The 25,808-nt window shown below is 48.9% G+C and overlaps 1 protein-coding gene across 2 annotated transcripts in view; it reads left to right on the top strand.

The window, feature by feature from the left end:
* Tpst (tyrosylprotein sulfotransferase) overlaps positions 1-25,808 on the top strand; it is a 484,705-nt gene that overhangs the window by 342,067 nt on the left and 116,830 nt on the right. The gene's annotated exons all lie outside the window — the stretch shown is intronic.

Below are 25,808 nucleotides of genomic sequence, written 5' to 3'. Positions count from 1 at the left end.
CAGTTCGCTTTCAAGATACTGCGCCCGCACGGCCGCGCCGTAAGCAGCATCCGCCGAGGAAGAACGCGGCCCCTCCCTCGCCTCACCCCCGTGCCTCGCGCGCGGCAGGAGAGGACATGCTTCCGCCCGCCCCCCCCACCCCCTTTCTCGCTCGCGCACGCGAGGTAAAGAGAGAGATTGAGAGAGAGAGAGAGAGAGCGAACCTGCGCGAAAGTGTCCTAAATTATCGGTTGAAATTAAGAGAGGGCGCGTCGGTAGCGAAACCATATATGTTGTAGCCATATGGTTCGCCGATGCTTCAGGGCGGATGCCACAGTATTGATTCCGTGTTCGTCCACGCTTGATGACTCGTTGATAAATACCGATATGATAATATCGATAGGATAAACCGATAAATACCTATAGGATGAAACACTGTAGAAAAGAAGTTGTTTGCACTGGTACTGTAATAATAATAATAATAATAATAATAATAATAATAATAATAATCAGGTCCAGCCGTATTGTTCTCCAAGCACTATTATTCGTCTCGAAAGTACATTTCTCGACAGTGGAAATGCTCTGTTGTTCCTCCTTGTGTTGTAAGAGCTCTGTGTTACACTGACGTCGCGGTCGGTGTTTCGGTATCATTCTTTTCCAGCCGGTCAGCACATCGGGCGCGCTGGTGTTAGCGATGCAGACTCCGCGAGAAGCCCGTTGATGTCGAAATGTGTGGTAGCCCGCTGTGCTCGCGCGTAAAATCTCACTGTCCGCCGACTGCGCACGCGCGGTATCGCTGGAGATGGCGGTGGAACGGTAACGACATGGCAGAAATGCCTTAATAACGTGTCTTGTGCCAGTGGAGGCGCAGGGAGAGAATACTAAGAGAATAGGGCAGGCAGATTAACCGTAAAAGCGTTCTTGATATTGGCCATCCACACACAGGAGAAAGCGGACGGAGCGAACGAAAGATTAGCGAGAGAGCAAAAGAAAGCTGCCCTGAACACACTGGGTGTGTCAGTGAACACTTACGAAAATCTTAAAAAGTTGCCTGTGGCAGATATCACAATTCTAGCTCATGAGCTGGTCTACTCGAAGCGGCGGACAATACTTACACAAGAAATTGAGATGCAGTATCGACTAATTAATTAAAAACACACTAATTAAGCTTTTAACTAATTACATTATGGCTCACATTGCAGTTTACAAATTCTAGCCGTGGAGTTGGCAAGGCGGATCCACTTAGAACGAATGTTCAAGATGACACCAGTTTCGAGATACAAATTCCCGAACTTTGCGGAGAAATGCATTGGCGTTCCAGTTAATTTGTTAACGAAACGTCGTGTCGTGCACTGAAGCACACAACTGGAGCGCGGGTGTAAATTTTCGGCACTGGCGCAGTCGTGTTGCTGCCAAGAATTTACACCCGCAGCAAAGTAAAACACACTTGTTCACTGCAATATTGGCTGCAATATTAGCAAATACGTCTCCCTGTGTGTTCTGTGCACTACGCAGATAAACAGCAGTGGCGCACGCAAGGTAACGTTTAACATCCACTCGCCACTCTCGCACTGCACTAAACGCTGAAGAAATTTCACATTCGCCGCCAACATCACCACTAATAATCGTCAATCAAAGCAAACAGCATACAAAGCTTCGATTAAATCGATTCCCACCGGTGCGTGGGATCCCCGTGCTTTCTTTGCAGTGGTTCCGTTCTGCTGCACCACCAATGCAGAGAAAGAAAGGAAAATGTCAAGCTTCCTAAGCCAATATTACATAAATAAATCGCGCTTTTGGTATATTATTCCGCACTTCCGCTGCTGCCGTTAACCGCCGATTTGTTTACAGGGGGACGCTCCCTCCGCCATATTTTTGGTGGCAGCCGTACGTTATAGCCAGCAACATGTTCACTCTGTTACTAGGGCTAACGTCCGGTCATTGACCGTTCGTGGCGCCTGTATATTTTCCGAAACGAGAAGTAAAGGAAACGCGTTTTTCTGTTTGTGCGCTTCGTTGATTGAAGTGACAGGAAGGGAATGTAGCCTCCTGTATGCTTTTGAAGCCCTTCGAGGCTATGCTTGTGTTTGAAGTTTGTATTTCAAGACTGTCTTTCTGTGCGAGGGAAGAGGGATATCGGCGGCGACCAGCTGGCGGCCGTTTGCAACAAAGGCCGTAGGCCCATGGGTGTCCTGCAATAGCATCCGATTTATTTGTACAATCAAAGGTTCACCCAAACGTCGCCGTCTGAACTATCGCTGTCCTGCCTCTTTTCTCTGTAGCGAAATTTTCGATCGCTTTGAGTGGACGCAGTATAGCGTCAGTGAAACGTGTTGCCCGAGAAATATGGCGCTTGCCCAAATCGAATTTGATCCCCAGCTTATATACAGTGAGTCAGAAGTGTAAATGGGAAATAAAAATGAAGTAGATAGTGAAAATTAAAAAAAATGAGGAGAGAGAAAGATATGTTTTGAGAATTGAGACAACCCATGTCACGTAATGGTTGCATCTCTTGTTCGTTCCCTAGCGCCTTTCTCTCTCTCTGTCTTTCTTCGCTGTTCTTTTCCTCCTCTATTTCACGATAGCTTGAAGGGTGAAGCCCTTTCAGAGTTCAAGATCGTGGATTGAAAAACGGCCTATACAAAGGCGCTTCATTGCAGCGATAAACGTTGTTACGACTTTGCACCGCTGCACCACTATTACGACTTTGTGGTCCCGTAGCGCTCGTCACCCGTTTCGTGACCGAGCGTTGGTAGCGAAGACTCCGAGCCAGGCGTCGATGAGAATAACAAAAGGGACTTTATACACTATATACAGGTCATTATACAGGACATGAAGGGATCGGCACTGGGGCCGAGAGCTCACAGCAAACGCGACTGTTCCCGCACGGCAACGTCCGGCGAAAACGCGTGACACATCTCGCTCCAGTCGAGAGCGGCACTGGCTCCCGGTGGGTCGGCGGATCCGGTTTTTCAGGCGGCACGCCTCCGCTTATAAGCCCCCAAAACCATTGTCACCCAAACGGCCCAATACAAAGCGAGCACTCGACGGTCGTCCGAGAGGTCCAACCGGCGACCGCGCTGGCCACCTGGTTCAATTGTGGCGGGCGCGGTGACCTTCAGGCAAGGGCCGGAGGTCACCTAGTGGGTGTCTACGGCGCCGGGCTGTCTGGCACTTGGCGACACGTCCGAACAAAGTGGCTCGCCGATGCTTCTCTCGCAGGACACCGCTGTCTGACGGCTCAGCATCTTGACTTTTCAAGGGAGAATTTGGGCGCTCGAAGGATAATTTTGCATCTTGCAGATTCGGAATCTGGGCTGGAGGTAATGGCACAACAGCATCCCCGCCCTCAGATAAGGCGCCGGGAAGACGAGCTGCCTCCACGTGGCTCGGATGCCAGGCGCGCACGTTCGTCAGGCTCGTCCAAGTTCACGTCCAGTGTCGGGACGCCAGGTAACTTCACGTGCCCAGGTCCAACTCGCCAGGACAGGAGCTCTGCTCACCGCGTTGTCGCCAAGGCACCTCGACCAGCTCCACTCGGGTCGTTCCTAAGCCCTTGCTTCTCGCCACTGGTCCCGGTTGGTCGTTCTGCAGCTTGCAAAACCGACCGGCAAAAGGCAACACCCAACACGAACAAGTGCCCTCTGTCTCCCGTCAAACACCAGACAGGGCTATAATCCAAATCAACCTAACTGAATTGCTATCCCCCTTTTTGCTCCCGCTGCAACAAGAGGCAGGTGTACGATCTAGTTAGTACACAAGGCTCAAACAACCAGTTTTCAACTTAACAACACACCAAAATATCAGAAATAATTAATAATCAACAATAATAATGACAAATAGAATGGTCCCCTTGAAATCACTTGGACCGAAAACATACTACTGAGGAAGCAAATGAGGTCATTCATTTTTCCCGGCGATATTTTCGCGGAATCCGAAGCTGCTTATATTCGCAACCCTGCTTATCCGTGTAGCGGCGGTACAATAAGCCAGATTCCTTGCCAAATGAAACCCTCTTTTTTTTCACTCCCCGTTTGACGCTCTTCCTCAGATCGGCTAGTGAACAGTCTTCCTGTTGCTCGCGAACCAGAGTTTCTCTTTCAACTGCCGCCTGCTCCTGCCAGCTGGCGGAAACCGGAGCGAGTGTGGAGCCCGCGTCGCCTAATTGCGGCGTCGCGTCTATATCGCGACTAGCACTGCACGCGTCACTCCCACTCACTTCCAGGACCCGCCCGCCTAGGCCAGCCTCCGAGCTCTGCCTGTCCCGTGACTGCTCGCCACTCAAGTTACCTTGATCGGTCCGTGTGCCGCACCGCTGTTCGCTCACCGACGCAAAGTCAAGTTCCCTCGACAGCGGGCGCGCTTTGGATCGCGTGAGGGCCATGTACGCCCCGTCGGCAAAGAACGATTCGCCCTGATCCTTCAGCAGCTGCTCCGAGCTATTTGAGAAGAGGTAGGGAAAGTGCTCCGGGAGGGCGGCTGACACAGCGGCTTCGGTGTTAAGTTTCCCAAACTCTCCTTCAATGATAACCGTTGCGATCGGTAAACAGACACTCTCCTCCTCGGCCACTTGCCGTATCCTAGCACACTCTCCCGTAAAATCACTCGAGGAGACGAAAGACGGGTGAACAACGTCCATAGTTGCTGCAGAGTCCCGAAGTGCACGGCACTTCTTACCGTTTATCTTAATTTCCTGCACATAGGGCTCCAATAGACGTATGTTTTTGTGAGTTTCCTGTATTGTTGCAAAAGCAATTCTCTCTGGGCAGCTTGCAGCGATGTGCCCTTGCTTTTTGCAATTGTAGCAGGTTAACGGTTTCCGTTTTTCAAAAGAACGCGTCGTATCGTTTCGCTGTTTCGGACCATCGTCATCATTCTGAGATGCATTCTGTCCTTCCCTTACAGTTTCTTTGGGAAGGGACTCGTCTTTCCGAAACTCGCGACGCCTGATTTCTTTCCGTTCATCGGGCTCCCCGGAAAACCCATCTCTCCTATCTGCTTTTTCTACGCGCACTGCCTTGCTGTGCAAGCTGCGGCGGGTGTAATACTCTTCCGCTAACTCTGCTGCCTTGTTTAGCTTAACCTCCTTTAGCCTATCTTGCAGCCAGAGCCTGACATCCTCATCAATGCAACGGTAGAACTGCTCCAACGCGATGCATTCGACGATTTTGTCGCGGTCGTCGTAAACCTCTTCGCCCTTCAGCCATTCCACCAGGTCGGCTTTTAGACGAAACGCGAAGTCAACATTCGACTCCTTGCCCTTTTTTGCATACCGGAACCTCTGCCGGAAAGCTTCGGGCGACAATTTGTACTTTCGCAGTAGCGCTTCCTTCACATCACTGTAGCTCTCAAACGCCTCTTTCGATAAGCAAGTTATTACGTCTGATGCCTCCCCAGGAAGCAAGGCTAACAGATTCTGTGCCCAGAGGGATCGCTCAATGCTATTCCGTTCGCACACGTGCTCAAATTTCACGAGGTATTTGGCCATATCCTCTCCGACGACAAAGGGTGGAAGTTGATCGCGTATTCTTGGACCGTTAGAAGTTAGACTAGGCGCCGGCGAGCTATTTCGGGTCTCCAACTCTTTCATTTTAAGCTCGTGCTCGCGACGTTCCTTTTCTGCCTGCCACTCCCGACGTTCCTTTTCTGCCTGCCACTCCCGACGTTCCTTTTCTGCCTGCCACTCCCGGCGTTCCTTTTCTTTCCTTTCCTCCTCGCAACGTTCCTTCTCCTCCCTTTCCCGACGTTCACTGATATCCGCCCAGGCCTCTTCGGCTTCCTCAGCCGTTACGTCCCTAGTCCTCATGATCTCAAGGATCGCATTCTTTCTATTGGTTGAGCCCAACTCAATGCCCAACTCCTCACAAATTTGGAGAAGTTCCTTGACCTTGTACTTCTCCATCGTTCACACTGTCCTCCTGCTGTTTACCCTTTTTGAATATACCTGCCGTACGCTACTATAACACTACTAGTAAGACATATGCAAGTATTTCACACACTGCCCCGTTTACCCCCTCAGCATCCCCTGGTTTTCAAAACACTCTAACTAGGCTTGAAACACACAAGGTTAACACAATGCAACACCAAATCCTTCCCTAAGCTACTATAACCTGTGTCAGAGAAAGTCTGGTGTTTGAGGTAAACTTCAGGCACTCACCGCGCCGAGGTAGCTGATGCCGGTCAATCCCGTAGCTGCCATCCACTGTTACGACTTTGCACCGCTGCACCACTATTACGACTTTGTGGTCCCGTAGCGCTCGTCACCCGTTTCGTGACCGAGCGTTGGTAGCGAAGACTCCGAGCCAGGCGTCGATGAGAATAACAAAAGGGACTTTATACACTATATACAGGTCATTATACAGGACATGAAGGGATCGGCACTGGGGCCGAGAGCTCACAGCAAACGCGACTGTTCCCGCACGGCAACGTCCGGCGAAAACGCGTGACACATCTCGCTCCAGTCGAGAGCGGCACTGGCTCCCGGTGGGTCGGCGGATCCGGTTTTTCAGGCGGCACGCCTCCGCTTATAAGCCCCCAAAACCATTGTCACCCAAACGGCCCAATACAAAGCGAGCACTCGACGGTCGTCCGAGAGGTCCAACCGGCGACCGCGCTGGCCACCTGGTTCAATTGTGGCGGGCGCGGTGACCTTCAGGCAAGGGCCGGAGGTCACCTAGTGGGTGTCTACGGCGCCGGGCTGTCTGGCACTTGGCGACACGTCCGAACAAAGTGGCTCGCCGATGCTTCTCTCGCAGGACACCGCTGTCTGACGGCTCAGCATCTTGACTTTTCAAGGGAGAATTTGGGCGCTCGAAGGATAATTTTGCATCTTGCAGATTCGGAATCCGGGCTGGAGGTAATGGCACAACAACGTGCACTACGCAATATTTGCGGTCTTTTGTCGGTGCCGTGGACATGCCGAGGTGAAATCAGCTCGTTGAAGCCCCCCGGGCGCTCCTTTTCATTAGCACTTTGATGAGGGAGAAATCATCAAGCGTATCCTGCTGTGCGTGCTGTGAGGGAGGAAGGGAGGGAGGGAGGGAGGGAGGGAGGGAGGGAGGTATGTAAGTGGCTCAGAGCTGAAGACCGAGGGAGGCAGGCGGAAGGTTCTTGACCAGACTGCAAAATGAAGCTGCAGAAATTGGAAGAAGGGTTGTTTCAGTAAGTCCAACTGTGAATATATATATATATATATGTATGTATATAATATCCGCCGTGGTGGCGTAGTGGCTACGGCGTTGCGCTACATGCCCGTGGGCATGGGGTCAAATCCCGACCGCGGCGGCACAATTTTGATGGGGGTGAAAAAAAAAAAAAAACACCTGCGTACATTGGGTGCACGTTAAACAACCCCAGGGGGTCAGACGTAATCCGTAGTCTCTCACTACAGCGTCCCTCATAAATAGATCATTGTTTTGGAACGTAAAACCGTAGAACTTAATTTTTGTTATACTTTACTTAATCCTCTAACGGGCCTTGAGAAATTGTTCTTTCCTTCTCTCTTTCTCTCTTTCTCTCATATTAGTGTTCAAATTGGTTTGTGGTCAAGTGGTTTTTGTTGCTATCAAATCTCGGCGATTGCTTCGCGGTGTCTCCAGCACAAGCCATCGTATTGATTGGGATCACGTGGCTTTTGTCTCACGGTGCGCGGCGGCTTTCAATTTGCCGCGGAACGGGAGACGAAAGCCACTATGCCGTTTCGTCTTCAGTTGGAGCAGGTTCAAATTTAACCTTTGCCAAATTGATAACCGCGCTGCTTGTCGCGCTGTCTTCTGTCTTCGTGGACGAAGAAATGGCCACACACACACAGGGCCGGATTTACAGTGCTGAGGGCCCGGTTAAAAAAAAACAAGGGGTGCCCTTCCCCCCTTCCCTCCTCTCGTCCTCTCGCCTTACCCTCTCGTCATTCATGAGGCTTGACGCTTTTTTAGAATACGCTATAAAGAATACATGCCGTATTTACTCGAAGAATCTCCGGAGTGTTTATGAACATCGCCTGGTCGTCTACTTTCTCGCAGAGCACGTGGAGAGGTTGTCATCGGAATTGAACTATACCCGGAGACGAAGATACAAAGACAGCATTGATTTGTCGGGCTAGTTGGTTCATACTGAAAGAAGGGCAAATGTATTTAATAATATGTTTAGTAACATAATAACAATCACACATAGTTTCACTTTTGCACACATCGTTCACTTAAAAACAGGTAATAAACTTACATTTTTGCGGGCAATATCCACTTTTATAAGGGAAGCAAACACATTCATATTGCACACACCTTCTCTGCCATTAAATTGCGGAATAAATTTACATTTTTACAAAAATGTTGTACTTCAGCAGTGTAGAAAATAGGTTATGCGTTTCGCAGAAATTCAATGTTGAAATGGAGCATGTATACGTATTAACATGATTTATCTTTTTATTCATTTTTTAAGAAAAGAAAGAAAGACATGTACGTTTCCACAAGCGTTTTTGTGCCCTTTGCTGGGAACGTTTGTTGATGAGATCTTCAACATTGACCTTCCTAAGAATCTCCGTCTCCACGCTCAGCAGCGACAAATCGCTGAGGCGGCTGTCAGCCATCGTTGATCGAAGCCTGTTCTTGATCAATTTAAGCTTGCTGAATGATCATTCGCCAGTGCCATTTGTGAGCTTCAAGCTGAAAAAAATTCTAACATCAACATGAACATCTGGGAATGAACCTTCAAGCTTTTCACGAATGTGAAGCTTCAGCAGTTCTGCCTCAGAACAGCCTCCGTTGCTCGCAAATGAAATGAACTGTTTAAGCTCACCAGGAAATGTGCCAGCCAGATCAGAAGGATACTTTTTCACGAGTTCCATTGCCTGCAGGCGCCTCTGGGGTGGGTAAAAGCAGTTCCAATCTGTAATAACAGCAAACTGCAAGCAGAATTTGGTGTAAGCGCGCAAGCAAGCTGTGAGAGCGTGCAGGAGAGTGTCAGTCATGACGAAGACGGTTTCACAGCGGAACTTAGCTGAAGGATCTTGTGGCTCTGGCGTGCTCGTGCCTTCGGTGCTGTCGTATCGTGTTGATTGTTTTCGCTTTCTCGCGGTGCTTGCTTTGTACGAAGCATTGTCCGACGCTTCTTCCGCAAGCTTTTCAATTTCATCGAATCTCTCTCTTAAGCCGGATACATAATCGCACAGCGATTTCATCAGACTAACGGCAGCATTATATGAGTGCTGGGCTCTGAAATACCTTGCTGGTGGCGTTGAAGCGCTGCAGAATTTTTTCCCGAAACTCGGCCATCAGCGCGGTTTCCAACGTTGTCATTGTTGCCTCCAGCAAAGGATTTGCCTCGTGCTCTGTTTCTGCTCGTTCATCATGATCTTCGGATAGTTCCATCGAGGTGACTGATTTCTTTAGAACCAGCCACGAGAGCCCTCGCTGCATCCGCTCGCGATGGCCTTGCACCGCATGTCTGAGACTTGCTTTGGGATTACCGCTGTCGCGTTATGTTTCAAGTGAGCCTGGAGTACAGCCCAGCGATTAGCAGGTTGACAGAGTAAGCCGCGCAAGGGATAAAATTTGCGTGCGGATTGACTGTTTTTTTTCCAAATGAGCCTGCATGCCGGAGTATTTGCCAGCCATACTGCTCGCGTTGTCGTGTGACTGGCCGCGACAGTCTTGGAAGTTAACTCCCAAGATATTTTTAAGAAGTCGAGCGTTGACTTCGCGAGATCTTCCCTTTTGTGACTGGTTAAGGGTAAAAACCCGGGAAAATGTTCTTCAGACTCATGTTAACACACACACACACACACACACACACACACGCACACGCACACGCACACGCACACGCACACACACACACACACACACACACACACACACACACACACACACACACGAAAGCAGTGCGAAATTAAAATGAAAAAAAAAAAAAAGAACGTACAAAACGCCGCCACATCCGCCGATGTGCTAAACGCAATGAACCAGCACGCTATCGGCGGTTTCCAAGGACGTGCGGATACAGCGGCTGAGAAGTAATGAACTGTGATAAATGAAAATAAAAGAAAAAGGAGAAAGATAAGTATATATATGCCTATACACGACTATAGCATTAAACGTAAGCTGCAGTGTTATAACTTATTTTTTTGTGTCAGTTAAAGGGGAAAAAAATAAAACAGCAAGGTCGGTTAGGGCCAGCGCTCTCCCTCCCCCCATTTATCTCTCTTTCTAGTTCTCTCGCTGCCCGCACTCCGTGGGCCAGCTGCGAGTTTTCTCGGACACGGGGCAGGGAGCAAGTTTCGTGGAGATTGCCAATATTAATCTCGGAACCCCGCTCAGGCTGCACCAAGCCCCATAACTGCTATTGGAAGCGGTGCTGGCGGTGAGGCTGGTGGGGATTATCTGCTGCTGTCATCTTCCAGCCTTTTGTTCTCGTGCTGTATCTGTCCTTCCTTCCCGTACGTTCGCTGCCTGCGCTCCAACGCAAGTATAGCCGCTAAGATATCATCTTTCTTTCTTTCTTTCTTTGTCAGCACAGTTCTTTGCTGGCCTTTCTTCTGATGACCTTTCTTTGTGAACCAACGCACACATCCTTCTTTTTTTTTCTCCTTGGAAGTGTGGGAAAGGGGCGGCTTCTTTGTTGCAGTGTAACCGCCGCTCTGTTCCATTTAGTGCCTAATTCATTCCGTGCGATGGGGACATTAGGGGTTTTGGATGTTACGCCAGATTTCTTTTTCTGAAAGAACTACTGCATGAATATTTTATGTAATACAAAAACAAAAGGCAGAACAAATGCAATTTCTACGCATAAAAGTTTTATTAACGAGGTAAATGTTATTACGAAGATATAAATTGCGAGAATCAAGATTGCGGCATAATATTGAACAAAGTTTGTGAAGACACGCTTATATCTACCAAGAAAAATACACGTAACAAAAATTATGAGATATACAATATATATTAGCGTCCAGGCACTATCTCCGAAAAAAAATCTAAATTTTTCATTGAACACGTATTCCGCCACAAAAATTTAACTGCAAGTATTACAGTTGGTCGTACCAGACTCGCTGCTGCTCGATCCATCGATAAATTGAGGCGCTGACGCAACGGAATCACGAGATCTGTGTTCTTTCGGAGCGCGCGCGCCGCTCCCGCAGGCAGTCATTTTTGCTTCCTACTTTGAACATCGCGAAACTTCGGAGCGCAATAAAAAAATTGCCGCCTGTTGTGAAAAAAAATCAGCAGCGTAGAAAACAAAATTATAATTCTCCTCCTTCACATCCGGTGGCGAAGTGTGTATGAGCGGCGCGGAAGGTCTCGAAAGCGACGTTTCAAACATTCAATGGCAGGCGGCCATTCTTGATTCTTACCTTTGTCGATCGAGAAACTTCAAAGCGCATTGAAAAGTCATCGCCTTGCGGGAAAAAAAAAGACTCCTTAGAAAATAAAAATATACTTCTTCTCCTTCACGTCCGATAGCGCAGTGTGTCCGTTTAGCGGTGCGGAAGGTCTCGAAAGTGGCGTTTCAAACCATCGTTAGCGGGCTAACGATGCACAGTGGGCGCGGTACGGAAATAGTCAAGAGATCTGCGCCGGTTGTCTTGTCCCGAGAGAATCGATGCCGTTCTGGCAATATTTTTTTCTTTCGTTGTGCGGCTTTGAGTGTGATCCGGCTGACGGTCTGGTTTACGGGCACCTTGCAACAATTTCCTTTCATGTTAATGCCTTAACCTCTGAGATAGTGTTACGCCCGCTGCAGCGTTAATTGCCCTGCGGCGTGCCGCGTTATCTCTGACGCCGTGTACTCCAGGCGGTCCTCGAGGCCACTGAGTAATTTCTAACTAGTGCGAGTAAATATAACGTACCGTCGTCATCACATTCTTTGTGTGCACAGTGCTTATGACTCCAGTTACATGAAGCAGTGTATGAGTTGGGAAACACGAATAGATGGAGGCAGAGAAAGCAGACACGCGGCGCTGGTTAAGATGACTATAATGATATGATTAGGAAACTCGCGGGTAATAGTGTTTGACGTCGCATACGCTGAAAGAGGTGTGTGATTCGAAGGCATCGGTAAATCTGTTTTGTTTGTCCTGCATGTAAATGCACTTCATCATAGACATACAGCGACAGTTACGATAAACTAAACACGAAATGCGACAGACAAGGTAGTTAGTACGGCAGTCCGCAAGCCGACGTTTGTTGGCTCGAAATTCTGTATCGCGCAAACGCATGCTGGAATAATGATGATGTGGAGAAAAAGAACCAATATGCCCGATGATTACGATACTCCTTTGTGCGAAATTTTACCGCAGCTGTATACGTCTGATTGGATGTAGTTGTACGAGCGACGAGGAGACGAGCGGCCCTAGCCAATCAGGAACGGCTGAAATGGACAGTCCACTAGGTGGACTCTTACGGAATACCCCACCCTGCGCTCTACAAGAGACAAAATGAAGAGAGAGGTAGGGATGTTAATCCCGGGGTAGCGTCCGTGGTTGGCTACCCGGCACAGGCGAAGGAAGAGAAGGAAATATAAAAATAACCGATATGTATAGTTCCCTGAACAGATGCAAGCACAGAGAAAGTGCCATTTAGTCATGAGCGTTCATGACAGGCCTGTTAAGAAATTCACGAATATTCGACGGACTGTTAGCATCCAAATGACGCGAGGCTTGTTTGAGTTTATAACGAGGTTGCAGCAGTGTACCACGGGTCTCAGCTAACGTTAGCCTAGCTGTTCAACGAAAACAAATATCCAGAAAACACGGTGAGAGATACAGTTATAATGCCTATGGTGTTCGGTCGTCAGAGGTCGGACAATCGAACACCGCGTAGGTCTTAGGATCGCGTCTTGCACCATGTTTCTTAAGATCTTTTTTTTTTTTTTTAATGAACAACTTGGCTAATGCTAGCTAGGATATATCGAATGGCATGCGGACGTCCTAGCGTCGCTGTTAGCTGTTATGTGTAATGAAGACGCAAGTCATGCGTGGTGCTTGTCGTGGAAAGAATGCTGACGAGAGGTGTTTCTATGCACAGATAAGTATGACACGGGCGCTTATTCATTAAGGCGTCCGCATGCCATAAGATGTCAGATACCTGTCATCCAACATCATAAGCACGGATTTTATGTTGTGATGCATTTATTGTCTGACAGCGCAGAACAGGAGCGGCGCTCAATTAAACTAATTTCTCGGCGGGCAATGGTCAGGGCTATATAAGTTGCCAGTCGGCGCCGTTACTTGCATGCACAGAAACCCTGAACTGCTAGCCAAGAAATAGTAATAATAATGGTATATAAATATTTACTTTAATGTCAAACGAAGCAACATGGCCTTCTGAGCTTTTCGCCCGTGAACGGCGAGTCCTCCTTTAGTATCCCGAACGTGAAATTATATAGAGAGCAGGCACGTGTCTCGTATGCTACCTGAGACATCGAGGCCGCCGGATTCGAGGCCCTCGCTTCGTCCCCTTTCGTTTACCTTATCTTTATTATTTTCTGCATTTCAATTTCAACCAAGTTAATTTTCCCGATGCTTTCCTTGACGTCGTTGTCTGTTGACTCCACATGGTTATGATTAACAAAGTCGAGCCCATCCGTTTCCCTACTTCTCTCGTTCATATATATATATATATATATATATATATATATATATATATATATATATATATATCATCCAGCTCCAGCATGCCGTGCATATATGCAGTATCCAGTCGACGCTCTTCATTCCAACCTTGTTGACGCGCATATTCGTGCACCGCTCAAGCGTGACCTCAGTATTCCTCAGGTGTGTTGCCTTTTGTTTAGTCCTCGATCGTTCTTGATATTTTGTTCTTGTCTTGGTGGTGCTTCGCTTTATAGCCTTATACACATAGGAAGTACATATATAATGGAGCTAGGCTTTTCGCGAACGGCATCCGTACAATGTGTGTTGAAGGGCGTTGACCATGGGCTAGTGACGAATGTTCTTTTTTGCTTCTGATTTTTCGCAAGTAATTACTTAAGGTTGATCAGCTGACGTTCATTTAATAATTTAACTTAGTAGATCAGAAGAAAAAAAACGCAGGAAGGAATTCGGGCAACAAGCTAATCACCACGGTGACCGCGAAACTTGCCATTCATTCGAGAAAGGCGGTGATGTATGCGTGAGTGATGTATCTGCGCGCACTGCTCCCGTGCGTTCGCTCACTTCGCAATAGGACGGCGGAACGGAGCCGCTGTATGTATCACCGCCTTAACCGTCGCTCTGTCTTCGTCGTTTCCTTTTTTCTTTCTTATTTCTTTTCTCGTTCTTCCTCTTTTTTTTTTTTTTTTTTTTTGCCGCTCCGGGACGGAGAAGCAGTCCTTTATCATATTTATCTCGCTCGGGCGGTTTGAGAAAACGCCATTCATCACTCTGCGGTATAAGTAAGAAAGCGATCGAAGCACTATATGGCCCGCCGAGTTGCGTTACGCCGGACTGGCTTTGAGGGCCTTGGTGGCTGCCTTAACTTTGAGTATCCTGGCTGAAAAAAAAAATAACAGTCTTTTCTCGTAATATTTTTCGCGCACCCTGTTCCGTTGCCTTATAGGCGTCTCGCCTAGATCTATAGCGACCTCGCGTATAGGAACCAAGGCTGAACTGCAGGCGCTGTCGGAGTATCGGAGCTTTCGTTCGTGATGGCGGTGCTGAATAAGTTTTGCCTGTCATGTCCCGGACTGCTGATGGCGTTCGACGCCATTGTTTTATTAGGTAGTGGCGGACGTTTCCCTTTCGCGTATAATTGTGGCTTCCTCTGAGCCCTGAGTCAGCGTGTTATCTTTTCCTTCTTCTTATTTCGCCCGCCGTGGGCATAATTTTCGATATCATATATCCTATCTCGATAGTTAACGTGTTTCGGTGTGATATAATGAAGGCGACCTAAACGGATTGATTTGCTGGCGGGCTAGAATTCGGGACCGAGCCGCGGGGTGGGATAACTTTCTCGGCACTTGGTGCTCTACGTTGTAAAGATTTATTTCTATTCCTTTCATGCCGTTTCTACTCTCTCTCTCTCTCTCTCTCTCTCTCTCTCTCTCTCTATATATATATATATATATATATATCTTGCTTATCATTGGTCTCCCCCGAGTGACCGATCACGGCTGTGGTGGGCTCAGTGACAGCGGGCGAAAATAATGCAAATGATAGGATCGTTCCAAAACCCGTGGCCCCGGCATTATAGCTTTCGGACAAATGACTGCTGTATGCATATCAGTGTGATGTTAAACTAAAGCTTGTTCCCGCATAATTTTTTTTTTCATATCGCTCTTCTTCAACAGTCGATCTTGTTGATTTTGAACGCTCTTCTATAATTTGACCGCTCTATTTGTTCGACCCAAATACGCGATGCCTCGTTCGGTGCCCATTCATCGCTGGCAGCAGCGGCTGCTGCAGCAGATACGGATAAAAACAAACAAATAACTCGCCTCTTTGTATTTGCATCCCAGTCGTTACAGCTTGCTGACCCTTTTAAAAACACTTCGATATATTCATTTGCTGGACGAAGAAAACGCGATGTGGCTTCTTGGACTATTCAAGGACGATAGGCCTTGAATGGTCCATTCAAGGCCTATCGGACCTTTGGAGCATTCAAGGACGATAGGCCTTGAATTTATTTATTTATTTATTTATTTATTTATTTATTTATTTACGCACACGTGATCAGGTACGTGAGGCCTGCTGCTGCTGCTTCGTGCTGCCGAACAAATTAGAATATTGCTAGGCTTCTTTCTGGCACGCACTCGCGTGCACACAGGAAGAGAACGAGGGAGACGCGCATGCAGACTTCACGGTTATGATTGTTTTTTTTCTGGCCTTCCTTGTTTCATCATATGCTATAAGCGACGCACGACTCTAGCGTAATTCGTTTTTCTGTCAGTCATCGTTTTGAGACTGCTGTATGACGCAACACGTCGCGACATATACCTGCGCTTCGTATCTGCAGATCTTTCCTATTTCAGCTCCAAGGATTGCCGAAGGCCTGCGCGTGGCCAACGATGCGCAAGCTCTTTGTGCCATTCGATGCGATTCGCTCGCATTCACGGTTTATACTGGCAGGCGAGCGGAGCCATCGCTCACCCATTTCGTCACACCGGACCCAGTCCTCCTCCCTGTCGATGTGGTGACCTCCTCGCGGTGCCGCCGCCATGTGATTCCAACTTCGCGGTCCAAGTAAACCGGCACCTTCGGAAGGTGCCGAGAGAAACGCAACGTGTCATTTTATACCCGGCGCGTATATGTTTATACTCGCGCACGCGCGCGCCTTTCACGAACAACACGCTCGGAGCCTTTGGAACTGTTTAGCATGGGACAGCCTTTTTACGTCTTGGAAGCCAAGACGTGAGGAGGCTGTCCCATCTGTCGTTCTGTCGTCACTGCGGAGAAACTCGACGCAAAATGGAATGGGTTTCGTCTTTTCGGTTGCCCCTTTAGCTTCTCGCGTGAACTACCTTCTTTCTTTCCTTCAGCGCAGTGTCCAAACGGTGTGACGTGTTCTATACGGTGTCCGTTTAGAGACGGCGCACACATAGGGCGAGACGCACCCTTCGTTAAAGGGACAGTTTTCGCCGTATTGTAAGATTCAGCTTTGCTATGGGCTCGCGTTAAATATTGGAGTGAACGAATTCCAGTATTTGAGACTTACATTTGGCACGCGCGCACGCACGCACGAACGAACGCACATACAAAAAGACGAACGATTAAACAACATGGCCGGCTGATGATCTTGCGTGCACATGGCGTTTGACATCAGTTGACATCCCGAAGCTATCCGTTCTGCGTAGACTAGGGAACTTGATAGCTTACACTGTTGAGGAGTTTTAGACATGCAGGTTTCCTTGTACTCATTTTGCATTATCTTGCATGCGCCCGGCCGATTGCGGCTCTTAAATTCCTACCTTGGGTTTCATATTTCTAAAATTTCCTTCTGATGCAACTACTTACGGGCTTCTGTCTGGTCGCTTTCTCGGCTGTCTGACTCTTTTCCGGTGCCGAACATGATGCGTACGAATTCGTCTATTTACTTAACCTTAAATTCATTATTTCTTGCATCTCTCTCAGTGAAGTGCGGTGCTGGGGCGTACGCGGTGCAGCATGTTGTGCACTTATAGGCTGTGCTATAGAGAAGAGACGAAAATTTGATGCGAAGGTCGAACAAAAATTGCCTGCTTACTTATCTGCTGCAACTGCCTGGAACGTGTCGGTGATCTCGTGACCTCGGAATGTGCTGGGACCCTCGTCTGTATATTTGTGATTTTGTAACTACTTTCTTCTTGAACCAATAAATCTGAATCTGAGTGTGTGGGCGCAGCGTAGACGCGTCGGTTTTACGACGAACATTGCTTTGTGCCCTATGGTCACGGCAATCGCGAAAACTATCTCGATTTTGGCTCTATAGCACAGCGTAACTCGGACGCGCGAACTCAGTGCCTTAAATTGAGCGGGTTTCATGTCTGGTTTACTTCGTGCACATGTCCAGTTGCACTTTGCACCGCAGATTTCATTTGCAACTTTCTGTCTGTTTAAATTAAATTGGGGTGTTTAACGTCCCGAAACTTCACAATGGAAAGAGAGAGAGAGTGGGAGCGAGATAGATAGATAGATAGATAGATAGATAGATAGATAGATAGATAGATAGATAGATAGATAGATAGATAGATAGATAGATAGATAGATAGATAGATAGATAGATAGATAGATAGATAGATAGATAGATAGATAGATAGATAGATAGATAGATAGATAGATAGATAGATAGATAGATAGATAGATAGATAGATAGATAGATAGATAGATAGATAGATAGATAGATAGATAGTGAATGAAAAGCTCCGAAGTGGGTGGGCAGTGTGGTTTATGAGCGACGCTCTATAGTGGCTGGCTTCGGATTAATTTTGGCCACCTTTGGTTTTCTAAAGTGCACCCAAAGCACAGGGTATACACAAACGTTTTTGCTATCCGCTGCCTCCGCAACGCGCTCACCGCGGCCGGGGATTGAACCATAGCAACTGAACCGCCTCGGCTGGTTTCTGCGTGTTTACCACAGACAGTGTTAACTCACGCTTTCCTGGAACGTCATTCGTAGTCAACGGCTACAGCAGCTATGTATACACTTGACGCGTAATCAGCCTTATGCATGCCGAGTGCTAGATGTTCGGCTCAACTGAGAGGAACGAGAACTTGTCTCGGACAGCTAGGCCATTGCGGCAGTTGAGGCACGAGGGAGCGCAGAAGGCACTTTAGTTCTGGGGCACACAGCTCGAGACGGCAAGGAGTGAGGGACCGACCTTGCCGGATGAAGCGAGACCTGTAGTTGGAAGCATCGACGTTTGCTCAATCGATGCTTCGCGGGGGGGCAACAGCGGGCAATTTCTCCGCCGTGCCGTGCACGACGGGCATCTGCTACTGTCGCTTTTCGGCCCGGCCTCTTTTTTTTTCTCTCTCTCTCCTGCGAGGCACAAAAAAAGGGGGCCGATATTGCGCCGCCGACAAGGCGCCTTCGTCTGAATGGTCGTGGCAGCGCGCATCACGGGGGCAGAATGGCGAGAAAGCTGGCGATGTCCGATAAGGAGAACCAATCGCTGAAGGTTACAGTGCGATTTCTCGCTGTCGTTTTGGTTTTTGTTATCGGCTTTCATCTGCTCTCCCATTTGCTGCCTCCTTGCGTTGGCCGGCCCTTGTCACGAAGTGCGTCTGACAGACCTTATCGGCGCTGAGAGGGTGCCATTGTACACGCGTGCGATCGAGTGTTACGTAAGGCGCACGGAGTCTGCGCACGTCGCGTTTCCACCGTTCGCGGGTAGTGATGCGTCGTAACGGCGACTGACTTCCTTTCGGATGTCAGATTGAAGGAGCGGCCCTTGACAGACTCCCGTGGGGACAGGAGCCGTAAAGGCGCAGTGTCTTTTTTTTTTTTTGTAGCGTGGCTTGTGCGACGTGATGCTTTATGGTAGCGTATTACGCGTGTATACCTTTGCGGGCCGAACGTCGCGTTACGTGAAGGCATTGACCGACCGGGCTTGGAGCACGGAAGCTGTGCAGTGTTTACTCAACTATTAACGCGACAGCGTTAAGGAGCTCGTGTCGCAGAAAAGCCGGTGTCGTCGGTGTCGGCGTCCGTGGCGTCGGCCGTGAGCGAAAAATCCAGGCAGGCAATTCATAAATAAAAACAACTTGCGACATGGGCTGCGTGGGAATCGAACCAGGGTCTCCGGAGTGTGAGGCGGAGACGCTACCACTCAGCCACGAGTACAATGCTTCAAATCGATACAAAAGCACCTCTAGTGAATGCGGCGTGGTCTTAGAAACGAGCCGTAGAGAGTTATATTGCGGTGTATATCGGTAATTATGAGCATGTAACTTACAGAAGTTGCAGTTACACGAGTAGCGAAGTTTCCGCTACATTTCTTCTGCTCTTTCCGCACACGCAGAGCCATCTTGTGGCAAAAACAGCAGACCCCCTCCTCTCAATGTACGGCGCTGCCCCGACAGGTGGCGCGCCACGCGCGCATTGGGGCTGTGCGGGGACCGGTGCGAGGCGCGTCGCGGCCCCGACTCCCTCTCCCCTGACGACGCTTCGCCGTGCTCTCTCACGGGTTGCAGAATCAAGCGTCCTTCCTTTCTTTAGATCACTATCTATATATATCTCTGCCCGTGCCGATCACGACGTTTGGCTGGCGTAGATCGTTTCCCCCTCCGAGGCACCGAGTTCTTTGGTTCGTTCCGCTTGCTCAGGCGCACGTTTCGTTGCCGCGCCGAACGCTGCGTTGCTCGACGCTCACCGCGTGATTGGTGGGTGCAAAGTCCGATGGGGGGCGCCTCGTAAGTGATCGCTGCGCCGTAGCGCATTGTCTTACACCCCTTGGCGGGTCGATGGGAACGCTGTCGCGTTTCACTATTGAAGGCGAAGCTTAAGCGTCCTCCAATTTTTTTTGCTCGACAGGGACATGGGGAACTATATTATTATTATTATTATTATTATTGATAGTCGCGTTCCCCAGTGCTCGTAGGGATGATTCGCCATTCTAAAGCTTACAAAAGGGAAAGACAGATCGAAATAATATTTTGGTGCGCTCTTAAAATTGCGGCTTTGCTTTAAGCCCGACACTCGCACGTAAACGTCGCGGCGCTACGTCGAATAGCGCAAATAAAGGAAATGAAACGAAAGTTACGGAGGAGTATGACAGGAAAGGCGTATGACAGGGCGAGCAATAATAGATTGCGCTTTGTTGGCGGACCTGACAGGAGCCACGCGCTGTGTACTGACGTAACTTGCTTTGAGGTATTATTATGAATTTTTTTTCTTTTTTTTGTCTGTAGCAGAGTGCGTGTTAGGCCGTTCGCGTGTCCTCCTTCAACATATTTCTTTCCTCTCCCACTTCGCTCGTTCGCTCTCTTTTTTGTTGATTCAACTTCAGCATCCCGTCGATATGTGCAGTATTGAGTCAGCGCTCTTCATTCTAACCTTTTTAAGGCGGCGCATTTTCGTGCACGGCTGAAGCGTGACCTCAATAAACCTCAGGCGTGCAACCTTTTTATTTAGTCCTGGAGCGTGTTTTGTACTTTGTTTTTGTCTTGGCGGTGCTTCGCAGTGTAGCCTTCTACAGCCAGCTTTGATCGATATAATTACGAAAGCAAAATGTTTAAAGCCCTCCGTTGCGGTTTCGAAAAAACGAAATTGCATACTTCACAGGCTCGACACACGCACCACTGTGCTTTCAAAAATCAATTTCGTGCGAGTGAAGTCATACGATACACGAAGCTGCACGGGGCGCTTTGCGTGTCGTGCACGGACAGCTATACTAGCCGCCGCCCAGCTGGCTTAAATAAATAAAAAAAAAACGAGATAGTGGTTGCGCTTTTCAACATTTGATGTACTATATTTTTGCGCTTTTTTTCTCTCTTCATATCCGTCGCGCCCCCTGCTCGCCTCCACTTCCCGCATAACACAGATGTTTCCTCTGGCATAGATGTAATGTGTTTCCCGCGTGGTTCTTGGTTGTCCATGTTTCGCGCCTTTTTACCTGGTGTAAGTTTGTTTCGCTGTATAATCACCGATAAAAACTAATTTGGTTTGCAGTCGTCGTTGATCAACGTCCTTCATAGAAACCGGTCGATGGATTACGTTGAGTTGTCTGCCTGGTTCCGAATTAGTTCCACTTGCATCATTGCTTCGCTCCAGCGTTCTAAAATTGAAGTCCTGTATTGATTTTTCTCAAAAGGAGGCAGGAACCAGTGGCGCTATAATAACCTGACCGCGTCCCTGTCGCCTGTTAATAGATTGGCATTGGTCTGACACGAAATTTGCGCCTGACTCCACTATAGGCAGGTAGGTTGTATCGAAGGGACTCTGACGCGATTGTGGTAATCTGAAATTCGCTTTAATAAATAAATTTTTGAGTCGAGGAATAACGCAACATATTTATTTATAGAACGATAGTGTTCTACCAATATGTATGCGGACACTCTACGTTTACACAAATGTGCGCAGAGTTTTTGTGCACCCGACACACTTCCATCACCTAAATGTACTTTTGCATGCCACCTGAGCTAACTCAAACGCTGCGGTGCAGGTCCTGTGCACTGGATATATATATATATATATATATATATATATATATATATATATATATATATATATATATATATATATATATATATATACTGCGACTGCTGCCACGTACCAGTGACACTAGCGTGCACGCATTCTGCATGTACCCAACATACGTGATCGAGTGACAGACTTTAGCTACTTTTTTTTTGCGGTAACCGTCAACTGCAGGTCATTTTAGAGGGCTTTTTTTTTCTTCCCCACCAGAAAGCGGGGTGCTGCAAGTAATCACGGGCCTTGGTATACAATTTCTTCGAAACGCACGACTGAACTGTGACTCAAGTATGCTCTGCCGTGCTGACGGCAAGCATTCATCGCATCGAAATTGATTATTGTCGTCACCGTCCTACGTTCCCCTCTTTCCTTTCTTTGTCCCCTTTCCCGGCAGTGTAAGTATGTTAAAACGCGCGAACTGAGGTCGACTTCCCTGCTTTTCTATAAATGAATAAAAAGTGTAAAAGCATAAAAAGTCGCACTTTCCTCCGGAAAGTGAAGCATCCATTACGATAGCAAATTTGTAGACATCTGTATACGAAGTAAGGAGAATAGTTTTATCGGCATTATAACCTTGGAAACATTCGCTTACTAACTGAACTAACAGGCAGGGTGTCAGCGCATATAAGCAAACGTGAACACATTACACTCGATGAGCACGGACTGTCAAAGCGCTGGTGGGAGTAAGCACTGCAGCAGCAGCGAGCGAAGTGACCTTCGTGCGGTCTATCACTTCAACGCAATAGCAGCGCTCGAGGAAACAGCGCACACAAAGGTATGACCCGTCTGCAGATACATTTTAAGATACGGCGCACGCGCCTGTGCAGAGTGCGCACTTGTTGACGAACTCGAAGCCGCATACCCTCCTTCCCACGCTGCCTCCTCGCTTTCCTCCATATGTGGCGCGCGAGATTGAGCCGTGATAGTCAGTTTCCCTTGCGCCCGGTCGCGAAATGAGCAGTTGCTGCCGCGGAGCACAACGCCGTCCCCTCCCCCCTCTCTCTCTCTCTCTCTGTCCCCCCCATCCCCCACGGTCTTCCGCGCGAAGGAAGCCGGCGCGTTTGGTCTCCGCTATCTTCCTTCGCACGCTCCAGATTGAGCCGCGACTGTCGGCTCGCCCTCGGACGCTTTCGCTCGCGCATGCAGCATACGACGCGCGGCGACGCTGTTTTCGTCCTTGGACTTTGCACGGAACGTCACGGCGACGGCGACGGTAGTAATGTGCCTGGAGCGTCCATATATTTGCTAGCGCAGTAAGAGGGGACAAATAATATGGCAACGCGCGGCGTCCGGGCTGTGGCAGATACTGCGCGATCCATAGAAAATTAAGGCAAACAAAAAACGCAGAGGGAACTGACACGCGTGACCTACCAACACGCGTGGAAGGACAGACGGGGGGGGGGGGGGGGAGGCGGAGGAGTAGCCGACTGCGGGACGCAGGAACTAAACGCCTCCACCGTTTCCTCTTCATCCTCCTCCTCTTCTCCTTTTCAGCGACTGTAAACGATGGGTAACAAAGCTTCGGCACAGGCGTCCTGTATAGCTGCCACTCAGAGCTGTTGTTCGTAGTTGCTGGCGCCGTTCGACATGTAAGCGACGCGATAACTTTTGACAGGCCATGAACGTCCGATGAGAAGTGCAGGGGCGCCGTGTTCCCTATCTCGCCCCCCTCCAGTCGCGGAGCGCTGCCGTACAAGGGTGTACAAAACCGCTGACACCTACAGCGAGCGCGAAACTATGCAGTTCGCATGTGAGCGCTTGGGTGCGTGAATGCGTGCGTGCCCGTAAACACGGGGAACTGACAGCGCTGCGGTGAGGGAAGGACTGAAGAAAAGGAGATAGAAGCTGGGTGAATGAATATTGAAGGAGAAAAGCGACGTGGACGTAAGAACTGTTGAAATGACGGCATTGCAGGGACTTACAAGCAACAAGGGGGGAGGGGGGAGGGAACGGAGGAAACGAGAACGTTTTCTTTACTCCCCTCGTTATTATTTTTCTCCTTTTTGTAGGCAGCCAGATAGGGGAAAGCTTTCGATCGTGTTATCCCGGAGGCCTTACTGTTCGTGTCAGTTGCTGTGGCCTCATGAATGTAGCTTTGTTGTTTTGTGCTGCAGAATTGGCTTTGTAAAGTTTTTATCATGTTTTGTTTATATATTATGTTTTATCATTTTCATAATTATCGTTTTTATCATGTTTATATTTTATCCGCGTGAGCACGTTGAACGCGTATAGAAGCCTGGATAAATAAACTGTACAGCCGCGAAATAATTGAAAAGAGAATCCATTCCCGCGTACATTGCACCCTTCACCGTGAATGTGAACATAACGGTCAACACGTGCCCGCCCTTTACGGAGACAGCGGTATTCGTCGGAAGAACGATAGAGTTTGACGTGGGCACCGCGCGAAAACAAGTGCAAGAAAGGGTCCATGCCCGCGGTGCAAGTGACGTACACATTATCTTCGCTTTCTGCTCTCGGCTTGGGGGACAAACAGTACCGAGAACAATTTCGCTACCTCCGGAGACAGTTGAGACTGGGATGGGTAAGTTGAATATGCTATCACGCGTTGTCTTGCCTTCGGAGAATCATCCGATTTCTCCGTTTTGATGTAAACACGCATGGTTTATGCGTTTAATAGCTAACTGATTAACAGCACACTGTGCGCGGCGCTGTGAGAGGGTCGCTGCAGCGCTCTTTGAGCATGGTTGAGAAAACTCTTTAGCCGCGGCTGCTGAGCTGGAGGTCGCATGTTCGATCAAGACCCCAGCGGCCGCATTTCGATGGAGGCGAAATGCAAAAGCGCTCGTGTACTTAAGTGCACGTTAAAGAGGCCCAGGAGGACAAAAAATAATCGCTACGACTTGCCTGATGATCATATTGTGATTTTGACCGTATAACTTAATTTTTTTTAGATAGTAGCAAAACATTTGCGATCTATACATAATTATGCCATGAACTCGCAGTCCATACATTATTTCGCTGCGGTCAGCGGAGAAGCCAGGATGTCGCTTTAAAAATCGCTCGCTCCCTCCTGCGGCTGTCGATGCCTCCTCTGTTGTTCCCCGCCTGTGAGGTCGCAGACTGGCGTGACATCCCACAGACGCGTGCATTTGGACGATTGTTATTGTCATGAGCTTTACTCCCGAGGTTGTGCAGGCATGCACAACCCTCCAATACATCAGCTAATGGGGAAGCGTCCTGTCTCGCCGCTCCTTTTTCGCTATCGGGCAGCTTGGCCAGACGCTAACGTTGAAGGGTTACCATAAGTGATCTGTGGAAAGAAGGTAGCTAAAAGGAGCAATGGGCTGGGCGTTTTTACCGGCGCCGTCCCAGATGGGAAGTTCATGCGCAGCTAACAACCGCTATAAAGAACGCGCCCGACAAGAACAACAGTCTAAGGCTTTTGTATGAGCTACTAGCGGACGTTTTGCAGTTTTCTGCTCCTTGTTGTCGGCGTCCTGTGCGCGAAATATACGCAGACTTCGTAATGCAAGCTAGTGCACCACCCCCGCACTAACCGCGCGGGAACCTGCAGTGCTTGCATTATCGTTATAGGTGATTGGGCGCGTGCTTCGAAGTGCGGTACTCAGTGTTATGTGGAAAAGTGGGTGGTGAAGCGGCGCGCTAAAGAAGGAGGCAGAAAAAGAAAAGGGAGGGTGGAAAGGGGTAACCCAACAATGCGGGACACGTAAGCACGGGACCGAAGGCAAAGCGCCGAAAGGCATTTCGATGTACGCAGGGATTCAAGAATAAAGGAGAACAGCAGTGGGAAAACGCGCATACCGGCGTGCGCATGCTTGTACTGCTTGTTCTTCCTGCGGCTGCTATTCGGGAAAGAGGGGTGGGGGGGGGAAGGGCGACGAGACACTCGGGAAGATTTAATGAGTCCGCGTCCCACGCAATGAGACGGGAATGCTGCACCGAGGCACATGCCTCGCTGTGCCACGCGCCTTGCGAAGCAGCAAAAGGGCAAGTGAGGGAATGGAATGGCGGAAGAGAGAGGGAGAGGGAGGGAAGACGCACGTTATTGGGGCGGTGCCGGGCAGTTACGCGGTACGCGCCGCTCGTTATCCATGCAAATAAAGTGCATCGGGAGCGGTCGAGGGAAAGGGCAGTGGCCAGCCGCGCCAGTCCTTTAGCGCTCAGCTTCCTTAGCGCAGTTGCGCACTTTCTCCTCCTCTCCCCGAGGTCCCTATTTGTCCCGCGGACTTGCCGTTGTTCTTCTCCCCCCCCATT

The sequence above is a fragment of the Dermacentor andersoni genome, chromosome 3 (assembly GCF_023375885.2).
Source record: "Dermacentor andersoni chromosome 3, qqDerAnde1_hic_scaffold, whole genome shotgun sequence".
NCBI lineage: Eukaryota > Metazoa > Arthropoda > Arachnida > Ixodida > Ixodidae > Dermacentor > Dermacentor andersoni.
This window is presented reverse-complemented; position numbering and strand designations above follow the sequence as displayed.